Below are 12,475 nucleotides of genomic sequence, written 5' to 3'. Positions count from 1 at the left end.
TTTGATATTTTATGTACAGTATGTGGTATATATTTGGTATACTTTGATACCTTATGTACAGTATATAATAAATATTTCATTTACTTTCATATTTTATGTACAGTATATAATAAATATTTGGTATACGTTGATATTTTATACACAGTATTTAATAAATATTTGGTATGCTTTGCTATTTTAAATACAGTATATAATATATATTTAGTATACTCTGATATTATATGTATAGTATATAATACATATTAGGTATACTTTGATACTTTATGTACAGTATATAATAAAAATTCGGTATACTTTCATATTTTATGAACTGTATATAACATATATTAGGTATACATTGATATATTATGTACAGTTTATAATATATTTTTGATGTACTTTGATATTTTATGTACAGAACATATTATGTATTTGGTGTACTTTGATATTTTATGTAGAGTATATGATATATTTTTGGTGTACTTTCAAATTTTATGTAAAGTATATAATGTATATTTGGTGTGATTTCATATTTTATGTGCAGGTTATAATATATACTTTGAGTACTCTGATATTTTATATACAGTATATAATAAATATTTGGTATAATTTGATATTTTATGTACAGTATATAATAAATATTTGGTGTACTTTTATATTTTATGTACATTATATAATATATATTAGATATACTTTGTTATTTTATGTACAGTATATAATATATATTTGGTGTACTTTGATATTTTATGTAGAGTATATAATATATATTTGGTATGCTTTGCTATTTTAGGTACAGTACATAATATATATCTGCTGTACTTTGATATTTTATGCACAGTATATAATATTTGGAATAATTTGATATTTTATGTACAGTATATAATATATATTAAGTATAATTTGATATTTTTTGTACAGTATATAATATGTATTAGGTATACTTTGATATTTTATATACAGTATATAATAAATATTTGGCATAGTTTTATATGTTATGTACAGTATACAATAAATATTTGGTATAATTTGATATTTTATGTTCAGTACATAATATATATTAGGTATCCTTTGATATTTTATGTACAGTATATAATATATATTAGGTATACTTTGATATTTTCTGTACTGTATATAACAAATATTTGGTATAATTTGATATTTTATGTTCTGTATATAATATGTATTAGGTATACTTTGATATATTATGTACAGTATATAATTTATTTTTGGTGTACTTTGATATTTTATGTAGAGTATATAATATATATTTGGCGTACTTTGATATTTTATGTACAGTATATAATATAATTTGGGTGAACTTTGATATTTTCTGCAAAGTAAGTAATATATATTTGGTGTGCTTTGATATTTTATGTGCTGTGTATAATATATATTTGGTGTACTTTCATATTTTACGTACAGTATATAATAAGTATTTGGAATATTTTGATTTTTTTGTACAGCATATAATATATATTAGGTAAACTTTGATATTTTAAGTACAGTATATAACATATATTAGGCATAGATTGATATTTTATGTATAGTAAATAAGATATTTTTGGTGTACTTTGATGTTTTATGTACCGTATATAACATATTTTTGGTGTACTTTGATATTTTATGTGCAGAATATAATAAATATTTAGTGTACTTTGATATTTTAGGTACAGTATATAATATATATCTGCTGTACTTTGATATTTTATGTACAGTATATAATAAATATTTGGTATACTTTGATATTTTCTGTACAGTATATAATATATATGAGGTATAATTTGGTATTTTATGTACAGTATATAATATATATTTGGTGTACTTTGATATTTTATATATGGTATATAATATATATTAGGTATACTTTGATATTTTCTGTACAGTGTATAGTATATATTAGCTATAATTTGATATTTTATGTACAGTGTATAATAGTTGGTATATTTTGATATTTTATGTACTGTATATAATATATATTTGGTATACATGGATATTTTGTGTACAGTATATAATGTATTTTTGGTGTACTTTGATATTTTATGTAAAGTATATAATATATATTTGGTGTACTTTGATATTATATGTGCAGTATGTAATCAATGTTTGGTATACTTTGATATTTTATGTACAGTATATAATATATAGTAGCCATACTTGGATATTTTATGTTCAGTATATAATATATATTATGTATACTTTTATATTTTATGTACAGTATATAACAAGTAGCAGGCCCTTTTCTGTGATGTGCCTAAGGGGGCATTGTGACATTATAACTCTGCACTGGGCAACCAGGTGTCATGCCCTTGTCTGTGATCTGACTACGGAGGCATTGTGAGATCATAACCCTGCACTGGGCACCCAGGTGACCGGACCTTGTCTGTGATCTGCCTAAGGGGGCATTGTGACATCATAACACTGCACGGGTAACCCAGGTCACAGACCCATGTCTGTGATTTTCCTAAGGGGGCATTGTGTCATCATAACCCTGCATGGGTCACCCAAGTGACACACCCTTGTCTGTGATCTGCCTAACTGGGAACAGTGACATCATAACTCTGCACTGGTCACCCAGTTGACAGACCCTTGTCTTTGATCTGCCTAAGTGGGCATTGTGACATCATAACTCTTCACTGGTCACCCAGGTGACAGACCCTTGTCTGTGTTCTGCTAAGGGGGCATTGTGGCATCATAACTCTGCACTGGTTTCTCAGGTGACAGACCCATGTCTGTGATCTGCCTAAGGGGGCATTGTGACATCAGAACTCTGTACTGGTCACCATGGTGACAGACCCTTGTCTGTGATCTGCCTAAGGTTACACTGTGACATCATAAATGTGTACTGGTCACCCAGGTGACAGACCCTTGTCTGTGATCTGCCTAAGGGGGCAGTGTGACATCATAACTCTGCACGGATCACCCAGGTGACAGACCTTTATCTGTGATCTGCCTAAGGGGGCATTGTGACATCATAACTCTCCACGGGTAACCCTGGTGATGAACTGTTTTCTTTGATATGCTTAAGTGGGCATTGGGTCATCATGACTCTACACTGGGCACCCTGGTGACAGACCCTTGTCAGTGATCTGCCTAAGGGGGCATTGTGATATCATAACTCTGCGCTGGGCACCCAGGAGACATACCCTTGTGTTTGATCTGCCTAAACGGGCATTTTGTCATCATAACACAGCACGTGTCACCGAGGTGACCGACCCTTGTATTCTATCTGCCTAAGGCGGGATTATGACATCATAAATCTGCACTGGTCACCGTGTTGACAGACCCTTCTCTGTGATCTGCCTAAGGGGGCATTGTGAAAACATAACTATGCACTGGACACCCAGATGACAGACCCTTGCCTTTGATCAGCCTAAGGGGGCATTGTGACATCACAACTCTGCACTCGTCACCCAGGTGACAACCTCTTGTCTGTGATCTGTCTAAGGGGGCATTGTGACATCATAACTCTGCACTGTTCACCCAGGTGACAGACCCTTGTCTGTGATCAGGCTACGGTTGCACTGTGACATCATAATTCTGCACTGGTCACCGTGGTGACAGACCCTTGTCTGTCATCTGCCTATGGGGTCATTGTGACATCATAACTGTGCACTGGTCACCGAGGTGACAGACCGTTGTCTCTGATCTGCCAAAGGGGGCATTTTGACCTCATAACTCTACACTGGTCACCCAGGTGGCAGACCCTTGTCTGTGATCTGCCTAAGGGGGCATTGTTGCATCATAACTCTTCACTAGTCACCGTGGAGACAGACCCTTGTCTGTGATCTGCCTCAGAGGGCATTGTGACATCATAACTGAGCAGTGGTAACCCAGGTGACGTACCCTTGACTGTGATCTGCCTAAGGGGTCATTGTGACATCATAACTGTGCACTGGAAACACAGGTGACATTCCTCTGACTGTGATCTGCCTAAGGTGGCATTGTGACATCACAACTCTGCAGTAGTCACGCAGGTGACACACCCTTGTCTGTGATCTGCCTAAGGGGGCATTGTGACATCAGAACTCTGCTCTGGTCACCGAGGTGACAGACCGTTGTCTCTGATCTGCCAAAGGGGGCATTTTGACCTCATAACTCTACACTGGTCACCCAGGTGGCAGACCCTTGTCTGTGATCTGCCTAAGGGAGCATTGTGACATCATAACACTGCACTTGTCACCGAGAGGACAGGCCCTTGTCTGTGATCTGACAAAGGGGGCATTTTGACATCATAACTCTGCACTAGTCACCGTGGTGACAGACCCTTCTCTGTGATCTGCCTAAGGGGGCATTGTGACATCATAATTCTGCTCTGGTCACCCAGGTGACAGAACCTTGTCTGTGGTCTGCCTAATGGGGCATCGTCACATCATAACTCTGCATTGGTCACCCAGGTGACACACCCTTATCTCTGATCTGCCTAAGTGGGCATTGTGACATAATAACTCTGCACTGGTCACCCAGGTGACAGACCCTTGTCTTTGATCTGCCTAAGGGGGCCTTGTGACATCATATCTCTGCACGGGTCACCCAGGTCACATAATCTTGTCTGTGGTCTGCCTAAGGGGGCATTGTTACATCATAACTCTGCACTGGTCAGGGTGGTGACAGACCCTTGTGTGTGAACTGCCTATGGGGGCATTGTGACATCATAACTGCGCTGGACACCCAGGTGACAGACGCTTGTCTGTGATCTGCCTAAGGGGGCATTGTGACGTCATAACCCTGCGCTGGTCACCCAGGAGACAGGAACTTGTCTGTGATCTGCCGAAGGGGCATAGTGACATCAAAACTCTGCACTGAAAACCCAGGTAACAGACCCTTGTCTTTGATCTGCGTAAAGGGGCATTGTGCCATCATAACTCTGCACTTGGCACCCAGCTGACAGACCCCCGTATGTGATCGGCCTAAGGGGGCATTGTTATACCATAAATCTGCACTGGTCACCCAGGTGACAGACGGTTGTCTGTTATCTGCCTAAGGGGGCATTGTGACATCATAACTATGCACTGGAAACCCAGGTGACAGACCCTTGCATTTGATATGCTTAAGAGGGCATTGTGACATCATAACTCTGCACTGGTCACTCAGGTTAAAGACCTTTGTCTGTGAACTGCCTAACGCGGCAATGTGACATCATAACTCCGCACTGGGCACGCAGGTGACAGGCCCTTGTCCGTGATGTGCATAAAATGCATTGTGACATTAAAACCTTGCACTATTCACCGAGGTGACAAGCCCTTGTCTGTGATCTGCCTAAGGGGGCATTGTGACATCATAATTCCGCACTGGGTACCCCGGTGACAGGCCCCTGTCTGTGATCTGCCTAAGGGGGCATTGTGACATCTTAACTCTGCACAGGACACCAAGGTGACAGACCCTTGCCTGTGATCTGCCTAAGGTGCCATTGTGACATCATAACTCTACACTGGTCACCCAGGTGACAGACCCTTGTCCATGGTCTGCCTAAGGGGTCATTGTGACATCATAATTCTTCACTGGTCACCCAGGGGACTGACGTTGTCTTTGATCTCCCCAAGGGGGAAATGTGACATCATAACTCTGCACTGGTCACCCAGGTGACAGACCCTTGTCTGTGATCTGCCCAAGGGGTCATTGTGACATCATAACTCCGCGCTGGACACACAGGTGACAGATGCTTGTCTGTGATCTGCCTAAGGGGGCATTGTGACATCATACCTCTGCGCTGGTCACCCAGGGGACAGGCCCTTGTCTGTGATGTGCCTAAGGGGCATAGTGACATCAAAACTCTGCACCGAAAACCCAGGTAACAGACCCTTGTCTTTGATCTGCCTAAGGGGGCATTGTGACATCATAACTCTGCACTTGTCACCCAGGTGACTGGCCCTTGTCTGTGATCTGCCTAATGGGGCATTGTGCCATCATAACTCTGCAGTGGGCACCCAGGAGACAGACCCTTGTCTCTGATCTGCCAGAGGGGGCGTTATGATATCATAAGTCTGCACTGGTCACCCAGGTGACAGACCGTTGTCAGTGATCTGCCTAAGGGGGCATTGTGACAGCATAACTATGCACTGGAAACCAAGGTGACAGACCCTTGACTTTGATATGCCTAAGGGGGCATTGTGACATCATAACTCTGCACTGGTCACTCAGGTTAAAGACCCTTGTCTGTGATCTGCGTAACGCGGCATTGTGACATCATAACTCTGCACTGGGCACCCGGGTGACAGGCCCTTGTCTGTGATGTGCATAAGGGGCATTGTAACATTATATCCTTGCACTGTGCACCCAGGTGACATGCCCTTGTCTGTGATCTGCCTAAGGGGGCATTGTGACATCATAATTCTGAACTGGGTACCCCGGTGACAGGTCCCTGTCTGTGATCTGCCTAAGGGGGCATTGTGACATCTTAACTCTGCATGGGTCACCCAGGTGACAGACCCTTGTCTGTGATCTGCCTAAGGGGGCATTGTGACATGATAACACTGCACTGGTCACCGTGGTGACAGACCCTTGTCTGTGATCTGCCTAAGGGGCCATTGTGACATCATAACTCTGCATTAGTCACCCTGGTGACAGACCCTTGTCCGTGGTCTTCCTAAGGGGGCATTGTGACATCATAATTCTGCACTGGTCACCCAGGTGACTGACCGTTGTCTTTGATCTGCCTAAGAGGGAAATGTGACATCATAACTCTGCACTGGTCACCCAGGTGACAGACCCTTGTCTGTGATTTTCCTAAGGTGTCATTGTGACATCATAACTCTGCGCTGGTCACCCAGGTGACAGACTCTTGTCCGTGATCTGCCTAAGGGGGCATTGTGACATCATAACTCTGCACTGGACACCCAGCTGACAGACCCTTTTCTATGATCTGCCTAACGGGGCATTGTGACCTCATAACTCTGTACTGGTCACCCAGGTGACAGGCCCTTGTCTGTGATCTGCTACGGGGGCCTTTTGACATCATAACTCTGCACTGTTCACCCAGGTGACAGACCCTTCTCCGTGATCTGCCTAAGGGGTCGTTGTGTCATCATAACTCTGCGCTGGTCACCCTGGTGAGAGACCATTGTCCATGATCTGAATAAGTGGGCATTGTGACATCATAACTCTGCACTTGTCACCCAGGTGACAGATCCTTTTCTGTGATCTGCCTAAGGGGGCATTGTGACATCATAACTATGCACTGGTCACCCAGGAGACAGACCCTTGTCTTTGATCTCTCTAAGGGGGCATTTTGACATCATAACTCTGCACTGGTCACCCAGGTGACAGACCATTTTCTGTGATCTGCCTAAGGGGGCATTGTTGCATCATAACTCTTCACTAGTCACCGTGGAGACAGACCCTTGTCTGTGATCTGCCTCAGAGGGCATTGTGACATCATAACTGAGCAGTGGTAACCCAGGTGACGTACCCTTGACTGTGATCTGCCTAAGGGGTCATTGTGACATCATAACTGTGCACTGGAAACACAGGTGACATTCCTCTGACTGTGATCTGCCTAAGGTGGCATTGTGACATCACAACTCTGCAGTAGTCACGCAGGTGACACACCCTTGTCTGTGATCTGCCTAAGGGGGCATTGTGACATCAGAACTCTGCTCTGGTCACCGAGGTGACAGACCGTTGTCTCTGATCTGCCAAAGGGGGCATTTTGACCTCATAACTCTACACTGGTCACCCAGGTGGCAGACCCTTGTCTGTGATCTGCCTAAGGGAGCATTGTGACATCATAACACTGCACTTGTCACCGAGAGGACAGGCCCTTGTCTGTGATCTGACAAAGGGGGCATTTTGACATCATAACTCTGCACTAGTCACCGTGGTGACAGACCCTTGTCTGTGATCTGCCTAAGGGGCCATTGTGACATCATAACTCTGCATTAGTCACCCTGGTGACAGACCCTTGTCCGTGGTCTTCCTAAGGGGGCATTGTGACATCATAATTCTGCACTGGTCACCCAGGTGACTGACCGTTGTCTTTGATCTGCCTAAGAGGGAAATGTGACATCATAACTCTGCACTGGTCACCCAGGTGACAGACCCTTGTCTGTGATTTTCCTAAGGTGTCATTGTGACATCATAACTCTGCGCTGGTCACCCAGGTGACAGACTCTTGTCCGTGATCTGCCTAAGGGGGCATTGTGACATCATAACTCTGCACTGGACACCCAGCTGACAGACCCTTTTCTATGATCTGCCTAACGGGGCATTGTGACCTCATAACTCTTTACTGGTCACCCAGGTGACAGGCCCTTGTCTGTGATCTGCTACGGGGGCATTTTGACATCATAACTCTGCACTGTTCACCCAGGTGACAGACCCTTCTCCGTGATCTGCCTAAGGGGTCGTTGTGTCATCATAACTCTGCGCTGGTCACCCTGGTGAGAGACCATTGTCCATGATCTGAATAAGTGGGCATTGTGACATCATAACTCTGCACTTGTCACCCAGGTGACAGATCCTTTTCTGTGATCTGCCTAAGGGGGCATTGTGACATCATAACTATGCACTGGTCACCCAGGAGACAGACCCTTGTCTTTGATCTCTCTAAGGGGGCATTTTGACATCATAACTCTGCACTGGTCACCCAGGTGACAGACCATTTTCTGTGATCTGCCTAAGGGGGCATTGTTGCATCATAACTCTTCACTAGTCACCGTGGAGACAGACCCTTGTCTGTGATCTGCCTCAGAGGGCATTGTGACATCATAACTGAGCAGTGGTAACCCAGGTGACGTACCCTTGACTGTGATCTGCCTAAGGGGTCATTGTGACATCATAACTGTGCACTGGAAACACAGGTGACATTCCTCTGACTGTGATCTGCCTAAGGTGGCATTGTGACATCACAACTCTGCAGTAGTCACGCAGGTGACACACCCTTGTCTGTGATCTGCCTAAGGGGGCATTGTGACATCAGAACTCTGCTCTGGTCACCGAGGTGACAGACCGTTGTCTCTGATCTGCCAAAGGGGGCATTTTGACCTCATAACTCTACACTGGTCACCCAGGTGGCAGACCCTTGTCTGTGATCTGCCTAAGGGAGCATTGTGACATCATAACACTGCACTTGTCACCGAGAGGACAGGCCCTTGTCTGTGATCTGACAAAGGGGGCATTTTGACATCATAACTCTGCACTAGTCACCGTGGTGACAGACCCTTCTCTGTGATCTGCCTAAGGGGGCATTGTGACATCATAATTCTGCTCTGGTCACCCAGGTGACAGAACCTTGTCTGTGGTCTGCCTAATGGGGCATCGTCACATCATAACTCTGCATTGGTCACCCAGGTGACACACCCTTATCTCTGATCTGCCTAAGTGGGCATTGTGACATAATAACTCTGCACTGGTCACCCAGGTGACAGACCCTTGTCTTTGATCTGCCTAAGGGGGCCTTGTGACATCATATCTCTGCACGGGTCACCCAGGTCACATAATCTTGTCTGTGGTCTGCCTAAGGGGGCATTGTTACATCATAACTCTGCACTGGTCAGGGTGGTGACAGACCCTTGTGTGTGAACTGCCTATGGGGGCATTGTGACATCATAACTGCGTTGGACACCCAGGTGACAGACGCTTGTCTGTGATCTGCCTAAGGGGGCATTGTGACGTCATAACCCTGCGCTGGTCACCCAGGAGACAGGCACTTGTCTGTGATCTGCCGAAGGGGCATAGTGACATCAAAACTCTGCACTGAAAACCCAGGTAACAGACCCTTGTCTTTGATCTGCGTAAAGGGGCATTGTGCCATCATAACTCTGCACTTGGCACCCAGCTGACAGACCCCCGTATGTGATCGGCCTAAGGGGGCATTGTTATACCATAAATCTGCACTGGTCACCCAGGTGACAGACGGTTGTCTGTTATCTGCCTAAGGGGGCATTGTGACATCATAACTATGCACTGGAAACCCAGGTGACAGACCCTTGCATTTGATATGCTTAAGAGGGCATTGTGACATCATAACTCTGCACTGGTCACTCAGGTTAAAGACCTTTGTCTGTGAACTGCCTAACGCGGCAATGTGACATCATAACTCCGCACTGGGCACGCAGGTGACAGGCCCTTGTCCGTGATGTGCATAAAATGCATTGTGACATTAAAACCTTGCACTATTCACCGAGGTGACAAGCCCTTGTCTGTGATCTGCCTAAGGGGGCATTGTGACATCATAATTCCGCACTGGGTACCCCGGTGACAGGCCCCTGTCTGTGATCTGCCTAAGGGGGCATTGTGACATCTTAACTCTGCACAGGACACCAAGGTGACAGACCCTTGCCTGTGATCTGCCTAAGGTGCCATTGTGACATCATAACTCTACACTGGTCACCCAGGTGACAGACCCTTGTCCATGGTCTGCCTAAGGGGTCATTGTGACATCATAATTCTTCACTGGTCACCCAGGGGACTGACGTTGTCTTTGATCTCCCCAAGGGGGAAATGTGACATCATAACTCTGCACTGGTCACCCAGGTGACAGACCCTTGTCTGTGATCTGCCCAAGGGGTCATTGTGACATCATAACTCCGCGCTGGACACACAGGTGACAGATGCTTGTCTGTGATCTGCCTAAGGGGGCATTGTGACATCATACCTCTGCGCTGGTCACCCAGGGGACAGGCCCTTGTCTGTGATGTGCCTAAGGGGCATAGTGACATCAAAACTCTGCACCGAAAACCCAGGTAACAGACCCTTGTCTTTGATCTGCCTAAGGGGGCATTGTGACATCATAACTCTGCACTTGTCACCCAGGTGACTGGCCCTTGTCTGTGATCTGCCTAATGGGGCATTGTGCCATCATAACTCTGCAGTGGGCACCCAGGAGACAGACCCTTGTCTCTGATCTGCCAGAGGGGGCGTTATGATATCATAAGTCTGCACTGGTCACCCAGGTGACAGACCGTTGTCAGTGATCTGCCTAAGGGGGCATTGTGACAGCATAACTATGCACTGGAAACCAAGGTGACAGACCCTTGACTTTGATATGCCTAAGGGGGCATTGTGACATCATAACTCTGCACTGGTCACTCAGGTTAAAGACCCTTGTCTGTGATCTGCGTAACGCGGCATTGTGACATCATAACTCTGCACTGGGCACCCGGGTGACAGGCCCTTGTCTGTGATGTGCATAAGGGGCATTGTAACATTATATCCTTGCACTGTGCACCCAGGTGACATGCCCTTGTCTGTGATCTGCCTAAGGGGGCATTGTGACATCATAATTCTGAACTGGGTACCCCGGTGACAGGTCCCTGTCTGTGATCTGCCTAAGGGGGCATTGTGACATCTTAACTCTGCATGGGTCACCCAGGTGACAGACCCTTGTCTGTGATCTGCCTAAGGGGGCATTGTGACATGATAACACTGCACTGGTCACCGTGGTGACAGACCCTTGTCTGTGATCTGCCTAAGGGGCCATTGTGACATCATAACTCTGCATTAGTCACCCTGGTGACAGACCCTTGTCCGTGGTCTTCCTAAGGGGGCATTGTGACATCATAATTCTGCACTGGTCACCCAGGTGACTGACCGTTGTCTTTGATCTGCCTAAGAGGGAAATGTGACATCATAACTCTGCACTGGTCACCCAGGTGACAGACCCTTGTCTGTGATTTTCCTAAGGTGTCATTGTGACATCATAACTCTGCGCTGGTCACCCAGGTGACAGACTCTTGTCCGTGATCTGCCTAAGGGGGCATTGTGACATCATAACTCTGCACTGGACACCCAGCTGACAGACCCTTTTCTATGATCTGCCTAACGGGGCATTGTGACCTCATAACTCTGTACTGGTCACCCAGGTGACAGGCCCTTGTCTGTGATCTGCTACGGGGGCCTTTTGACATCATAACTCTGCACTGTTCACCCAGGTGACAGACCCTTCTCCGTGATCTGCCTAAGGGGTCGTTGTGTCATCATAACTCTGCGCTGGTCACCCTGGTGAGAGACCATTGTCCATGATCTGAATAAGTGGGCATTGTGACATCATAACTCTGCACTTGTCACCCAGGTGACAGATCCTTTTCTGTGATCTGCCTAAGGGGGCATTGTGACATCATAACTATGCACTGGTCACCCAGGAGACAGACCCTTGTCTTTGATCTCTCTAAGGGGGCATTTTGACATCATAACTCTGCACTGGTCACCCAGGTGACAGACCATTTTCTGTGATCTGCCTAAGGGGGCATTGTTGCATCATAACTCTTCACTAGTCACCGTGGAGACAGACCCTTGTCTGTGATCTGCCTCAGAGGGCATTGTGACATCATAACTGAGCAGTGGTAACCCAGGTGACGTACCCTTGACTGTGATCTGCCTAAGGGGTCATTGTGACATCATAACTGTGCACTGGAAACACAGGTGACATTCCTCTGACTGTGATCTGCCTAAGGTGGCATTGTGACATCACAACTCTGCAGTAGTCACGCAGGTGACACACCCTTGTCTGTGATCTGCCTAAGGGGGCATTGTGACATCAGAACTCTGCTCTGGTCACCGA

Source organism: Gorilla gorilla, chromosome 14 (assembly GCF_029281585.2).
Source record: "Gorilla gorilla gorilla isolate KB3781 chromosome 14, NHGRI_mGorGor1-v2.1_pri, whole genome shotgun sequence".
Lineage (NCBI taxonomy): Eukaryota > Metazoa > Chordata > Mammalia > Primates > Hominidae > Gorilla > Gorilla gorilla.
The sequence above is the reverse complement of the archived record's forward strand: the minus strand, read 5'-3'. Positions refer to the sequence as shown.